Source organism: Ostrea edulis, chromosome 2, assembly GCF_947568905.1.
Source record: "Ostrea edulis chromosome 2, xbOstEdul1.1, whole genome shotgun sequence".
Taxonomy (NCBI): Eukaryota; Metazoa; Mollusca; class Bivalvia; order Ostreida; family Ostreidae; genus Ostrea; species Ostrea edulis.
In genome coordinates this window covers 52,589,265-52,605,874 of record NC_079165.1, presented here as the reverse complement: position 1 = coordinate 52,605,874, position 16,610 = coordinate 52,589,265, and the positions used below count along the sequence as shown (strand labels likewise).

The 16,610-nt window shown below is 35.6% G+C and overlaps 1 pseudogene; it reads right to left on the bottom strand.

Moving 5' to 3' along the window:
* Positions 1–12,316: 12,316 nt before the first annotated feature.
* Positions 12,317–14,408, bottom strand: LOC125679967 (putative nuclease HARBI1; annotated as a pseudogene).
* Positions 14,409–16,610: the final 2,202 nt, after the last annotated feature.

Here is a 16,610-nt window from a genome sequence, read left to right as displayed (position 1 = left end):
TTTTGCTCCGTTTCTTATTAAGGTCTTCCGTCTCAACGGAAGACCTTATAGTGATTCTTATGTTTCTTTTCCTCTATTATTAAGGTCTTCCGTCTCCTGCGGAAGACCTTACTATTATTGTTCGCGTTCTTCTTCTTCTTCATTATTATTATTATTTTCCTTGGTAGTACACGCGTTTTTCTTCCGTCTCCTACGGAAGACCTTACTATTATTGTTCGCGTTCTTCTTCTTCATTATTATTATTAAGGTCTTCCGTCTCCTGCGGAAGACCTTACTATTATTGTTCGCGTTCTTCTTCTTCATTATTATTATTATTATTTTCCTTGGTAGTACACACGTTTTTCTCAGCCATTTCTCAATCGATTTTCACGAAATTTTCAGGAAAGATGTCTTTTGGTGACGAGACTTTGCTTGCAAAATTTCGTGCTTGACGTCACTTCCGGTCAGGAGTTATCTCTCTTTTAGTGACTTTTTGAAGGGCCTTGTTGTCCACGCATCTCCTCCGTTAGTTTTGAAATTTCTACACAAGATAGAGTAAACGTTTTAGAAGATTTGTGGGGGATTCGATTTTACCGGAGGCGATTTGCCTAAAGGCTCGCCTGGACCTGAAAAAATGGATGCCAAAATTTTTCGCCGATTTCGGCGATTTTTGACCTTTGATCTCCAATATCTTTTTTCTTGCAAATATTTTGTTAAGACATGTAGAACAAAAGTTGTGCACATTTACGAGATCTTTTCGAAAATATCAAGATTTAGGGGCTAGCCCCTTAAATTAGGGATCTAGAAGGGTTCAAAGTCTAGATCAAATATCTCAAAAATCGTTAATATTTTGGTATAAGTCAAAGAACAAAAAATGTTCATCTCAACAATCCAAATCTATTCATATAAAAATTTAGGTCATATGTTACGTAATAAGGGATTTTAAGGGCCAAAATCATAAATAATTGACGCCTCATATCTTGAAAACGACAAATATTTTGAAAAGCATTATTGAACAAAAGTTGTTCAGAATGATAATTTAAACAATATGTACATTTCGTTTTTTCCCTATGTGGCCCCGTTAGGGAGCTACAGTTTGGCCCCTAAATATTTCTTGTAGAGATAACTCGAGAACGGTAAAGAATTTCTAAATACTTGTTGAGCAAAAAATGTTTAAAATGACAAGGCCTTTCTTACGATATCAAGCAAAACGGGCTGGCCCTTTAAATTAGGGGTTCAGAAGGGTCCAAAGGTTTTTGAGAATATCTCAGAAACTATTAATATTTTATAATAAGTTGTAAAAGCGGAAATGTTCATCTCAACGAGCTTGATCTTATCAAATCAAAAAGTAGGTCATATGTTACGTAATTAGAGATTTTAAGGGCCAAAATCGTAAATATTTGACGCCTCATATCTTTAAAACGACATATTTTTTGAAAAGCATTATTGAACAAAAGTTGTTCAATGTGTCATAACCTATCGATCAATATCAAAAAATGGGTCTGTGGGCCTCATGGCTCGCCTGTAGAGTCGATTTTTGTCGATATCAGTCGATTTCAAAAACTTGTAACTGGTAAATATTTTGTAAGGACATATTGAACAAAAGTTGTTCAGTTTATCGAGATCTATCGATTGATATCAAGAAATAGGCCTATGGTCCTAATGGCTCGCCTGTAGAGTCGATTTTTTGTCGATATCGGTCGATCTCAATAACTTTTTACAGGTAAATATTTTGTAAAGACATATAGAACTAAAGTTGTTGAGTCTATAGAGGGCTAACAAATGACATCAAGAAATAGGCCCGCGGGCCTTATGGCTCGCCTGGAGAGTCCAATTTCAAACGAATTTCACCGCAACTTTGCTTCAGAAGCTTATGATATGAAAAATTGATTATATCTAAAGTGTCTTAAAGTCGGAAACTAAATTGGGACTCATTTGTCTTCTTTTTTTTTTTTTTTAACTCCGAGTGCATCAACAAATCGGACGGAAGACCTACTCGTTGCTCGCAACGAGATCGTGTCTAGTTATTATTATTGTTCTTTTTCTTACTGATTTTGTGCACGCGATTTCTCTAAAACGGCTTGATAGATTTTCATGAAACTTTCAGGAAAGATGTAAAATGCGATTGTCTAGAAAGGGTTTTTTTGGTTTTGCAAAAATCACTTCCGGTCGCAAGTTACGGCTGAATTTCCGTTTTTCAAATGACATTTTGTCCAGGTGTTTTCTCATAAACGGTTAAAGATTGAGACTTCAAACTTTCAGGGATGATAGATGGTGACTTGTAGCTATGCAATAGGGTATTATCATTGACATCCGTCACTTCCGGCCGTCACGGGAAGTGAACAAAAGAAACGTCAAATTTCAAACTAATGCTTTTGATACAAAACTTGCATAGATTAATTATATATCTTTCGGCGTTTCAGAAAATGTTAGACTTACCGGAAGTTTAACCAGCAACTTCCGGTTTTTAAAGAAAAAACATCGAAAAAATGGTCTTTGTTTGTCCTCGTATATCTCGTTTATTTATCAAACTTTCAATACGATATTTACAGATTTTAATGAGATTATCCATCTTAAGAGAACCCTCTAACACTATTTCAAAAGTCACTTTCGGTCACAAGTTACGGCCGAATTTCCGTTTTTCAAATTATATTTTGTCCGGGCGTTTTCTCATCAACCGTTAAAGATTGAGTCTTCAAACTTTCAGGGATGATAGATTATGAATTGTAGCTGTGCAATAAGGTATTATTTTTGCCATCCGTCACTTCTGGCCGTCACCGGAAGTGAACAAAAGAAACGTCAAATTTCAAAATTATGCTTTTGAAACAAAACTTACATTGATTAGTTAGGTCTCTTTCGGCGTTTCAGAAAATATTAGACTTACCGGAAGTTTAACCAACAACTTCCGGTTTTCAGAGAAAAACTTTTAAAAAACGGTCTTTCTTTGTCCTCGTATATCTCGTTTATTTATGAACCATTTAATACGATATTTACAGATATTATTGACATTATCCATCTCAAAAGAACCCTGCACCACTATTTCAAAATTCACTTCCGGTCACAAGTTGCGGCCGAATTTCTTTTTTCAAATGATAGTTTGTCCGGGCGTTTTCTCATAAACGGTTTAAGATTGAGTCTATAAACTTTCAGGGATGATAGATGGTGACTTGTAGCTCTGTAATAAATGTTTATCATTATCATCCGTCACTTCCAGCCGTTACCGGAAGTGAACAAAAGAAATGCCAAATTTCAAAATTATGCTTTTGAAACAAAACTTGCATAGATTAATTGGGTCTCTTGTGGCATTTCAGAAAATGTTAGTCTTACCGGAAGTTTAACCAGCAACTTCCGGTTTTTAGAGAAAAACTTCGGGAAAATGGTTTTTCTTTGCTATCATATCTCTCGCTTATAAAGCAAGTGTTTTTGTGATTTTCAAATATATAATTGACATTATCCATCTTCAGAGTATAGTGATTTATTGTTGTTTTTTTTCAAAATTCACTTCCGTTCGTTAAATATGTACGATTTCCGGGTTTTTTTCTCCAAGTGTTTTCTCATAACTACTCAAAGATTGAGTCTTGAAGCTTTCAGGAAAGTTAGATAGTGATTTGTAGATGTGACATACGTGTTACAACTTTCTTCCTGTCACTTCCGTCATCCGCCGGAAGTACCAAAATATGTAATATTTCATTTTTTAAATTCTAATCCTCATAAAATTATTTAATAGAGTGTAATAAGTCATATCATTTCCACCGGAAGTTGGTTGTTCGAAACCGGAAGTTGGTTGTTCGAAACCGGAAGTTGTCCAAAAACTCAGTATTTTTTATGGAAATTTTTAGTGTGGGTTCCTACGTGGTTCAATTGGAATTTTTAGTCGTTTTATGGACTACCGAGATACTTGAAAGTGAATGAAACAAAACCGAAATTGTTTACAATTGATAAATCACGTCTTACATGTATGTGTTTATTTCTTTCATGTATAGTCGTTCTTCACTAATTCACTGATTGAATTCTTCCAGTCAAGGTCCTATCTCGTCATAAATTGGACGGAAGACCTATTCGTTGCTCGCAACGAGATCATTTCTAGTTAAGGTCTTCCGTCTCAACGGAAGACCTTATAGTGATTCTTATGTTTCTTTTCCTCTATTATTATTATTATTATTAAGGTCTTCCGTCTCAACGGAAGACCTTATAGTGATTCTTATGTTTCTTTTCCTCTATTATTATTATTATGTCTCCGAACACAAAGTGTCGGAGACATATTGTTTTTGCTCCGTTTCTTATTATTCTTATTTTCTTCTTCTTCCTCTTATTCCTCTTCTTTCCTAAGAAATTTGTCCGCTCGATTGTATGAAAGTGCTTCGACAGATCCACTTCAAACTTTGTGAACTGATAGGGGGTCATGAGGAGGGGTGCAATCAACTTTTCAAATTTTCAAAATGGCCGCCGTTTCAAAATGGCGGCCAAAAACGTCAAAAAGTCAAGGTTGTCGGATTTCAACCAAATTCTATTTCTATGGTAATTTGGTGACCCCAAGTCCATTTCCACCATCAAAATTTTTTTTTTGAGCCGCCATTTTCAAAATGGCCGCCATATACCGAAATATTTGAAAGTGTTAAAATCTCTACAACATTTGGGTTCTGGGGTCAATTGAGCATCCACAGTTCATTTCTAGCATCAGTTTTTCGTTCCCATCAATTTTCAAATGTTTCAAAATGGCCGCCATTGAAGGAAATGGCGGCCAAAAATGAAGTCCGTCGGATTTCAACCTAATTTACTCTCTAGGGTTGATGGAGGATTCTGAGTCCATTTCTGGCATCAAAAAGCATTTCTGAGATGGGGAGATGTTCGGAGACATTTGTGTTGGCATCCCAACACAGTTATAGCTCGTTATTATTATTGTTCTTTTTCTTACGGATTTTGTGCACGCGATTTCTCAAAAACGGTTCAATAGATTTTCATGAAACTTTCAGGAAAGATGTAAAATAGGATTGTCTAGAACGGTCTTTTTTTGGTTTTGCCAAAATCACTTCCGGTCGCAAGTTACGGCCGAATTTCTGTTTTTCAAATGATATTTTGTCCGGGCGTTTTCTGATAAACGGTTAAAGATTGAGTCTTCAAACTTTCAGGGATGATAGATGGTGACTTGTAAATGTGCAATAGGGTATAATCATTGCCATCCGTCACTTCCGGCCGTCACCGGAAGTGAACAAAAGAAACGTCAAATTTCAAACTAATGCTTTTGAAACAAAACTTGCATAGATTAATTATATATCTTTCGGCGTTTCAGAAAATGTTAGACTTACCGGAAGTTTAACCAGCAGCTTCCGGTTTTTAGAGAAAAACTTCGAAAAAATGGTCTTTGTTTGTCCTCGTATATCTCGTTTATTTATCAAACTTTTCATACGATATTTACAGATATTATTGACATTATGCATCTTAAGAGAACCCTGTAACACTATATCAAAATTCACTTCCGGTCACAAGTTACGGCCGAATTTCTGTTTTTCAAATGATATTTTGTCCGGGTGTTTACTGATAAACGGTTAATGATTCAGTCTTCAAACTTTCAGGGATGATAGATTATGACTTGTATCTGTGCAATAGGGTATTATCATTGCCATCCGTCACTTCCGGCCGTCACCGGAAGTGAACAAAAGAAACGTAATATTTCAAACTAATGCTTTTTAAACAAAACTTGCATAGATTAATTAGGTCTCTTTCGGCGTTTCAGAAAATGTTAGACTTACCGGAAGTTTAACCAGCAACTTCCGGTTTTTAGAGAAAAACTTCGAAAAATTCGTCTTTCTTTGTCCTCGTATATCTCGCTTATTTATTAATCTTTTAATACGATATTTACAGATATTATTGACATTATCCATCTCAAGAGAACATTATTTCAAAATTCACTTCCGGTCGCAAGTTACGGCCGAATTTCTGTTTTTCAAATGACATTTTGTCCGGGCATTTGCTCATAGACTCTTAACGAATGAGTCTTGAAACTTTCAGGGATGATATATAGTGACCTTTAACTTTGTAATAAGGTTCATCATTGTCCTCCGACACTTCCGGCCGTCACCGGAAGTGAACAAAAGAAACGTTAAAAATCAACTTTATGCTTTTGAAACTAAATGTGCATGGAATAAGTAAGTGTATTTTGGAGTTTCAGAAAATGTAACACTTAACGGAAGTTTAAACAACAACTTCCGGTTTTTAAAGAAAAACTTTCAAAAATTGTTCTTTCTTTGCTATCATATCTCTCGCTTATAAATCAAGTGTTTCATATGATTTTCACATATGTAAATGACATCCTCCATCTTTAGAGTATAGTTAATTGTTGTTGTTTTTTTAAATTCACTTCCGTTCGTTAAATATCTACGATTTCCGGGTTTTTTTTCTGATGGCGTTTTTTCATAAATAATCAAAGATTGAGTCTTGAAACTTTCAGAAATGTTAGGTGGTGTCGTGTAAATGTGACATACGTGTTTCAATTTTGTTGCCGTCACTTCCGTCATCCACCGGAAGTACCATAAAAATATGTAATTTTTCATCTTTTTTAAATTCTAATGTTCATAACATTATTTGATAGAGTGTAACAAGTCATACCATTCCACCGGAAGTTGGTGGTTAGAAACCGGAAGTGGTTCGAAAACTCAGTATTTTTCATGGAAAGTTTTAGTGTGGATTCCTACGCTGTCCATTTGGGGATTTTTAATCGTTTTATGGACTCCTGATATACTCGAAAGTGAATAAAATAAAACCGAAATTGTTATATAATTGATAAATCATGTCTTACATGTACGTGTTTATTTCTTTCATGTATAGTCGTTCTTCACTAATTGAATTCTTCCAGTTAAGATCCCATCTCGTCAGAAATTCGCAACGAGATCATTTCTAGTTATTCTTATTATGTCTCCGAACACAAAGTGTCGGAGACATATTGTTTTTGCTCCGTTTCTTATTATTCTTATTATGTCTCCGAACACAAAGTGTCGGAGACATATTGTTTTTGCTCCGTTTCTTCTTCTTATTATTTTTTTCTTCTTCTTATTCTTATTATTCCTTTTCTTTAGTGAGAAATTTGTCCGACCGATTTTGTGAAAGTGCTTCGACAGATCCACTTCAAACTTTGTCAGCTGATAGGGGGTCACTAGGAGGGGTGCATTTAACTTTTCAACTTTTCAAAATGGCCGCCGTTTCAAGATGGCGGCCAAAAAACGTCAAAAACTCAAGGTTATCGGATTTCAACCAAATTCTATTTCTAGGGTAATTTAGTGACTCTAAATCCATTTCCACCATCAATTATTTTTTTTGAGCCGCCATTTTCAAAATGGCCACCATATACCGAAATATTTCAAAGTGTTAAAATCTCTACAATATTTGGGTTCTGGGGTAAATGGAGGGTCCACAATTCATTTCCAGCATCAGTATTTCCTTCCCATCAATTTTCAAATGTTTCAAAATGGCCGCCATTGAAGAAAATGGCCGCCAAAAATCAGGTCCGTCGTATTTCAGACAAATTTAGTTTCTAGGGTTTTTTGAGGATCCTGAATGCATATCTGGCATCAAAAAGCATTTCTGACATGGGGAGGTGTTCGGAGACATTTGTGTTGGCATCCCAACACAGTTATAGCTCGTTATTCTTATTCTTTTCTTCTTATTTTTCCTCTTATTTAGTGAGAAATTTGTCCGAGCGATTTTGTGAAAGTGCTTCGACAGATCCACTTCAAACTTTGTCAGCTGATAGGGGGTCACTAGGAGGGGTGCATTCAACTTTTCAAATTTTCAAAATGGCCGCCGTTTCAACATGGCGGCCAAAAAACGTCAAAAACTCAAGGTTGTCAGATTTCAACCAAATTCGACTTCTAGGGTAATATGGTCACCCCGAGTCCATTTCCACTATCAAATTTTTTTTTCGAGCCGCCATTTTCAAAATGGCCACCATATACCGAAATATTTCAAAGTGTTAAAATCTCTACAATATTTGGGTCTGGGGTAAATTGAGGGTCCACAATTCATTTCTAGCATCAGTATTTTCTTCCAATCAATTTTCAAATGTTTCAAAATGGCCGCCATTGAACAAAATGGCGGACAAAATTCAAGTCCGTCGGATTTCAACCAAATTTAGTTTTTAGGGTTTTTTGAGAATCCTGAGTGCACATCTGACATCAAAAAGCATTTATGACATGGGGAAGTGTTCGGAGACATTTGTGTTGGCATCCCAACACAGTTATAGCTCGTTCTTATTTCCTTCTTCTTCCTCTTATTCTTCTCATTATTCCTCTTCTTTCCTGAGAAATTTGTCCGCTCGATTGTATGAAAGTGCTTTGACAGATCCACTTCAAACTTTGTGAACTGATAGGGGGTCATGAGGAGGGGTGCATTCAACTTTTCAAATTTTCAAAATGGCCGCCGTTTCAACACGGCCGCCAAAAAACATCAAAAACTCAAGGTTGTCGGATTTCAAGCAAATTCTTTTTATAGGGTACTTTAGTGACCCCAAGTCCATTTCCACCATCAAATTTTTTTTTGAGCCGCCATTTTCAAAATGGCCACCATATACCTAAATATTTGAAAGTGTTAAAATCTCTACAACATTTGGGTTCTGGGGTCAACTGAGGGTCCAGAGTTCTTTTTTAGCATCAGTATTTCCTTCCAATCAATTCTCAAATGTTTCAAAATGGCCGTCATTGAAGAAAATGGCGGCCAAAAATCAAGTCCATCGGATTTCAACCAAATTCAGTTTCTAGAGTTCTTTGAGGATTCTTATTGCATATCTGGAATCAAAAACCATTTTTGACATGGGGAGGTGTTCGGAGACATTTGTGTTGGCATTCCAACACAGTTATAGCTCGTTATTTTCTTCTTATTTTTCCTCTTCTTTAGTGAGAAATTTGTCCGCACGATTATATGAACACGCTTCGACTGATCCACTTCAAACTTTCTGAGCTGATAGGGGGTCACTAGGAAGGGTGCAATCAACTTTTCAAATTCTCAAAATGGCCGCCGTTTCAAGATGGCGGCCAAAAAACGTCAAAAACTCAAGGTTGTCGGATTTCAACCAAATTCTATTTCTAGGGTAATTTGGTGACCCCAAGTCCATTTCCACCATCAAATTTTTTTTTTTGAGCCACCATTTTCAAAATGGCTGCCATATACCGAAATATTTGAAAGTGTTAAAATCTCTACAACATTTGAGTTCTGGGGTAAATGGAGGGTCCACAGTTCATTTCTAGCATCAGTATTTCCTTCCAATCAATTTTCAAATGTTTCAAAATGGCCGCCATTCAAGAAAATTACGGCCAAATATCAAGTCCATCGGATTTCAACTTAATTTACTTCTTAGGGTTTATGGAGGATTCTGAGTGCATATCTAGCATCAAAAACCATTTCTGACATGGGGAGGTGTTCGGAAACATTTGTGTTGGCATCCTTTTCCTCTTCTTTAGTGAGAATTTTTTCCGCGCGATTTTGTGAAAGTACTTCGACTGATCCACTTCAAACTTTGTGAGCTGATAGGGGGTCACTAAGAGGGGTGCGATCAACTTTTCAAATTTTCAAAATGGCCGCCGTTTCAACATGGCCGCCAAAAAACGTCAAAAACTCTAGGTTGTCGGATTTCAACCAAATTCTATCTCTAGGGTAATTTGGTGACCACAAGTCCATTTCCACCATCAAATTTTTTTTTCAGCCGCCATTTTGAAAATGGCCGCCATATACTGAAATATTTGAAAGTGTTAAAATCTCTACAACATTAGGGTTCTGGGGTCAATTGAGGGTCCACAATTGATTTCTAGCATCAGTATTTCCTTCCAATCAATTTTCAAATGTTTCAAAATGGCCGCCATTCAAGAAAATGGCGGCCAAAAATCAAGTCCGTCGGATTTCAGCCAAATTTAGTTTCTAGAGTTCTTTGAGGATCTTGAGTGCATGTCTGGCATCAATAACCATTTCTGACATGGGGAGCTGTTCGGAGACATTTGTGTTGGCATCCCAACACAGTTATAGCTCGTTATTCTTATTATTATTTTCTTCTTCTTATTTTTCCTCTTCTTTAGTGAGAAATTTGTCCGCACGATTATATGAACACGCTTCGACTGATCAACTTCAAACTTTCTGAGCTGATAGGGGGTTATAAGGAAGGGTGCAATCAACTTTCCAAATTTTCAATATGGCCGCTGTTTCAAGATGGCGGCCAAAAAACGTCAAAAACTCAAGGTTATCGGATTTCAACCAAATTCTATTTCTGGGGTAATTTAATAATCTCAAATCCATTTCCACCATCAAAACTTTTTTGAGCCGCCATTTTGAAAATGGCCGCCATATACCGAAATATTTGAAAGTGTTAAAATCTCTACCACATTTGGCTTCTGGGGGTAATTGGAGGGTCCACAGTTCATTTCTAGCATCAGTATTCCCTTTCAATCAATTTTCAAATGTTTCAAAATGGCCGCCATTCAAGAAAATGGCGGCCAAAAAACAAGTCCGTCGGATTTCAACCAAATTTAGTTTCTAGGGTTTATGGAGGATCCTGAGTGCATATCTGGCATCAAAAACCATTTCTGACATGGGGAGGTGTTAGGAGACATTTGTGTTGGCATCCCAACAGTTATAGCTCGTTATTATTTTCTTCTAATTCTTATTATTCCTCTTCTTTAGTGAGAAATTTGTCCGACCGATTTTGTGAAAGTGTTTCGACAGATCCACTTCAAACTTTGTGAGCTGATAGAGGGTCACTAGGAGGGGTGCATTCAACTTTTCAAATTTTCAAAATGGCCGCCGTTTCAAGATGGCGGCCAAAAAACGTTAAAAACTCAAGGTTGTCGGATTTCAACCAAATTCTATCTCTAGGGTAATTTAGTGACCCCGAGTCCATTTCCACTATCAAAAAAAAAAAAAATTTGAGCCGCCATTTTGAAAATGGCCGCCATATACTGAAATATTTGAAAGTGTTAAAATCTCTACAACATTTTGGTTCTGGGGTAAATTGAGGGTCCACAATTCATTTCTAGCATCAGTATTTCCTTCCAATCAATTTTCAAATGTTTCAAAATGGCCGCCATTCAAGAAAATAGCGGCCAAAAATCAAGTCCGTCGGATTTCAACCAAATTTAGTTTCTAGAGTTCTTTGAGGATCCTGAGTGCATATCTGGCATCAAAAACCATTTTTGACATGGGGAGGTGTTCGGAGACATTTGTGTTGGCATCCCAACACAGTTATAGCTCGTTTATCAAGTTTTTAATATGATATTTACAGATATTATTGACATTATCCTATGAAACATTCCAGGATGATAGTATAGCGTTTGTAGATGTGCAGAACGATAGTCATTTTGTCTGCGCACACACGTGCATTGCAATTTTGGTACAAAAAATGAAAAATCAAAATATTGAAGGAATCGATATGAAACCTAAATAGGATGATAGTATATCATTTGTAGATGTGAAAAATGATATTCATTTTTTTCTGCATGCGCACACGTGTGCATGTGCACCCACGTGCATCGCAATTTTCGTACACTAACTTTGGAATCAGTCTAACTTTTTTGTTGTTCATTCAAATGGCTTGATATTCATATCATAGGTAGATATTGAGACCTTTAACTGATTTGCATGGTCAAAATTACCAATTTGCACGCGCATGCACGTGCGCTTCTTTTTGATTGGATAATACTAAAACGTTTGTAACTATCTTATTTATGAAGCAAATGAATTGATATTCACAGTATAGGTAGATAATATGTGTATTTATATATTAGTATAACAAAAAATGTCAACGCACACGCGCATGCGCGTGTATCGTTTTTCAAATATTCAATTTTCAAAGGAAGATAACGTTTTTGTTTTTCATTAAATTCTATTAATATTAGGGGTTTAGATGTGTCTTGGTACTCCTTACAAATTGCTGTGGTTAGAATTACTGCTCAGTACGTGCATGCACGTGTGCTGAATTCTGATTGGACGATTTTAAAATCGCTATAACTTCCTTATATTTGGTGGAAACGTTATGAAATTCATACTGTGGGTATATGATACAAATGCCTGTTGAACGACATCAACAAAAATTCGGAATCATACACGCGTGCGCGTGTATGCACGTGAAACGCTTTCATTTCTTGGTACTGAAATGACCATATTGAACGTACTACATGTAATTAAAGGCTAAAATAAAATGATTTTTTGCTATAGATTCACAAGGACATCACTTTTGAATTGGGGGAGGTTTAGGGAACATAGGTAACGGTCCCCGTTACAATTAGAACTAGTTTGGTTTATGATACTTTTAGAAATTGCTTTTTGAAATTTAATCCAAATACAATATCAAGAACTTGCAAGATTAAAATCTCTGTCTCAAAGTGAGACCATCATTGTCATTTCCCTGGTATGCTGCATGGTGGTGGAACACTGGCACAGCTTCCTCATTTGTGGCTTGCAGGGGTATTTTGTCAAGGATAGCCTTGTTGTGGAGCCGAAAACAGCATTCAATGTTTTTAATGCATTTTTCCGTGCCAAATTGTAAACTTCCACCAGTCTTGTGCATACATCTTAAATTATAAAGAAAAAATATGCCTCTTATAGTTTTGCTATTAAATACTACACATCTACATGTTTGTGGATTTGGACCTCCCTTACCTCCATTTTCCAAAGTTTTTGCATAATGTGTAATCATTCAGTGATTTGAAGCCAATTAATTAAATGTCTGAATCAATTTTCAACAAAATATTTGAAAACTTCTTTTAAATACCTAAACCTGCTCTTGGGTACACCAAAAGCTCTCTCCACTGTATTTCTGGTGGAACAGTGGGCACGGTTGAACCTCTGCTCCTGCTGATTGGATGGCTGAGCAAAAGGTGTCAGAAGCCACTTCTTCAAAGGGTACCCAGAATCCCCCAACAGCCATCCATCGGTTCCTTCCATACTGTTTCGGAGGGATGAATTTGTTAGGATGAAGGAGTCATGTGTGGATCCAGACCATCTCACCACTATGTTTGTAAAGCTAAAGGAATTGAGCATATATTTTTATTAAATTGTCAAATATTTATGTACCATTCATAGGCAAATGAATATATGTACATGTATATAATTTTGCTACAATTTCTTTTTAATTTCAAAAAGTTCGTTTTTATCGTGGTCACATTACTTGTTACCTATGTATCTGTGATAACATGTTTTACCTGAGATTTGCATCCACAACGGCCTGCATATTGGTGGCATGGAATCCCTTCCTGCAGATGAATGTGGGCTCCTCATCACCTGCCATCCCTTGAATGGGAAGCAGTGTTCCATCAATGGTTCCGACCACATTGGGAAAATTCGCAATTCTATGAAACCCCCCTTAATGCGGACGAACTCTGGCACTAAAGTGGGAAAATTTATGTTCCCTAGTCTCAGACATAAAGTTGAACAGACTCTGTGCACAATTCTTGATGCTGAAGCTATGGAAATCCCATGACTGTCTGCCACTTCTGATAAATAATCTCCCTTTGCCAGAAATCGTAAAGTTGTCAACACCTATACATCACAAGAGCTAAGTATCAAGATTAATGATTTCAAGATACCACCTTAGGTGCATGTGGACATGACTCCCCCTCCCCACCTTGGTTTTTTTTTAAATTGGGATTATGATTTATTTCTGACATTGAACATTGCATATGCAGATATAGGAAGTCTTTGTCAACAAGCACATGTGGATGTACATTGTACCAGATTTTTTTTCAAAGTGGGGAAATGGAGATCGAAGAATAGATGGGTTTCTAAATGTAAAACTTATACGATACCAATTAACATAATGTCTCTTCATTTATGTTATTGAAGTTAGCAAAGGCCTAACTTTCGATTTAAAGAACAGTTTTTGAGTCGGTTCACAAAGCGAGATGCTCCTTGCTGTCAACGGCATGCAGATTTACAGCGGCTCACAAACTTTCTGTTTATTCTTACACCGACAGCAAATAAATCCCGCGCACAAAGATCTTCAAATTTTTTTCATTTGCTTTTTTGAAAAGCTTCATTAAGTTTTGAAGACATATCATACATGTATGTTGTTATGTTGACATTCTTATAACAATGTAATTTAAATGAGTCCCCTCAATACGTATAAAGAAACTAAATATAGTGCGCATGAATATATGATGTAGGCAAATTAAGTCAATAAGTGTCACAGGCGATTGTACATTAAACATGCGACGTACGTGTATAGGAATTTATCAACTACAAAAATAGATTCGTTAACATGAAACAAATAACTTGTAAGTAAATATTTCATAGTGAAGAAAGTAACATATCACTTTCTTAGGTTGGAAAAGCATAGTAAATATTTGAAAATGGTATTGGTCAATTACTCCCCGTCGAGGCCTCTTCGAAAGTGTGTCAAAGCCTAAACCATGTGAATATCTCTGCGGGAATATACTGGGGTGAGACGAGGAACGCATGTTCAGTTTGTTATGTTTTCGCTTTCAGACTATTCTACAGTCAGATACAATAATAGATAATCACATTTACCGTATTTTGCCGAATGTATTTAATACACATCCCCTTTTGGGGCCTGTAAATTGAGGAAATACCATAGTTCGTGTGTACAATCGCATTTAACTTCACGTAAAATCTTTGTGGAAATAATGTAGGTTCTCAAAAAAGCATGCACAAGAATTTGTATACAATGCAGCATTTAAAAAAAAAGAAAACAGCAATCTTGTCCTTATATATACACTACATAGCAGTATTTTCGGGGAAATTATGTTAATTTTAGCAAAGCACGAGAGTTTGTAGCAATAGAGTTTTAACAGACTCGATATTTTCTTTGTTTAAAGTCCATATTAATTAAATAGTCGATGCAAGCGTACAATGTGTTGTAATTAAAACATTACCCATATGGAGCGCCAAATTAACATAAACTCAAATAATTGAAGATATCTTCAATTATTTGAAAATATCATCAATTCATTTGATGTGCGCAACAATTTAATTAAAAAAGATATCTTCAATTAATTAATGATATCTTCAATTCTGAATTATTGCGCGCATTAATTGAATTGATGATAGTATTAATTCTTCAGCTGAATTGATGCGCGCTTTAATTGAATTAATGATCTCTTCAAATGAATTAATGATATCAACAATGGAATTGATGTGCGCTTCAATTCAATTGAAGAGAGCAATAATTGATATAATGCGCGCATTAAATCAATTGATGAGAGCAATAATTGAATTGATGCGCGCATTAATTCATTTGATGAGATCAATAATATGATTAAATGCGCGCATTAATCAAATTATTGCTCTCTTCAATTGAATTAATGATATCTTTAATTCATTTGAAGAGAGCAATAATTCTTTTAGAGAGAGCAACTATATAATTAAAGATATCTTCAATTCAACATATCCACAATTGAATTAATGATCTCTTTAATTGAATTGTTGCTTTCTTTAAAAGAATTGATGCGCGCATTAATTCCGTATACAAATGCATTGTAAATAATTAAAGATATATTCAATTGAGTTAAAGAGATCATCAACTTATTTATACCGAGCTCTAAATTAATTATTGCGAGCAGTATTTCTACGAAATTGATGCTCTCATCAATTGAATTGAAGAGAATATTAATTGAATTAATGCGTGCATGAAATCTATTATTGCTCTCATTAATTGAATTGATGCGTGCATTAATTCAATTGATAAGAACAATAATTGAATTGAAGCGCGCATTAATTCATTTGAAGAGAGCATTAATTGATTTAATGCGCGCATTAATTCAATTAAAGAGAGCAAAAATTGAATTGATGATATCTTCAAATAATTGAAGATATCTTCAATTATTTTAGTTATGCTAATTTGGCGCTCCATACACCGAAGCTTCGAAAAATGACTTACCAAGGTGCGATATAACGACCCCCCTCGGTAATTATAAACATATCAATAATTCAAGCCAGGAATTTAATTGGTACTAAAAGAAGAATTCAAACATAACCCTCTAAAATTTCGCCGCATTTAGATGGGTAGGTACATCAGTCGTTTACTGCAAAAGGAAAGTTAAAACTCAAAAGTAATCGCATAATCCCAGACCCATGAAAAACGTGTAACATGCAGAAATCTGACAAAATCAAATGACAAAGGACATGTGCACTAAATATGTGCTAGTCACGGTGTCATAATATCATGGCAATTTTAAAAATTGCAGATGATAAATTTTGATTGGCTGTTTCATAATAATTAGTTACAGGGTGTAAGATTAGTCTTTTTATACAATTTTACGCTTTTAAACAGGTAAACAACGCGAAAAATAAAGTGCACATTGCATTGCCTATAACAAAATGAGTCAAAAGCCTTTAGTGGTATGTAGTATGTGTCCCTTCTCATAAAAAAATTTAAAAGTGCGTATTATATTCGGTTAAATTCAAGTGTAAATTAATATTCCGATTGTATTTTTTCATTGAGGGTAGAATTATGGAAGTCCATTAATGTCATTGTAATAGTCAGTATTTACGTTTTTCAGAAGTACGGAAACCCATTTCAGTTATATTTCTAAATTCATGTGACTGTATATGAGATTCTGTAAACAATTACTTATGCCCCCTTTCAAAGAAGAAAAGGGGGAGGGTGTTGCTTTGTATTTGTCGGTCGGCAGACCACCTGT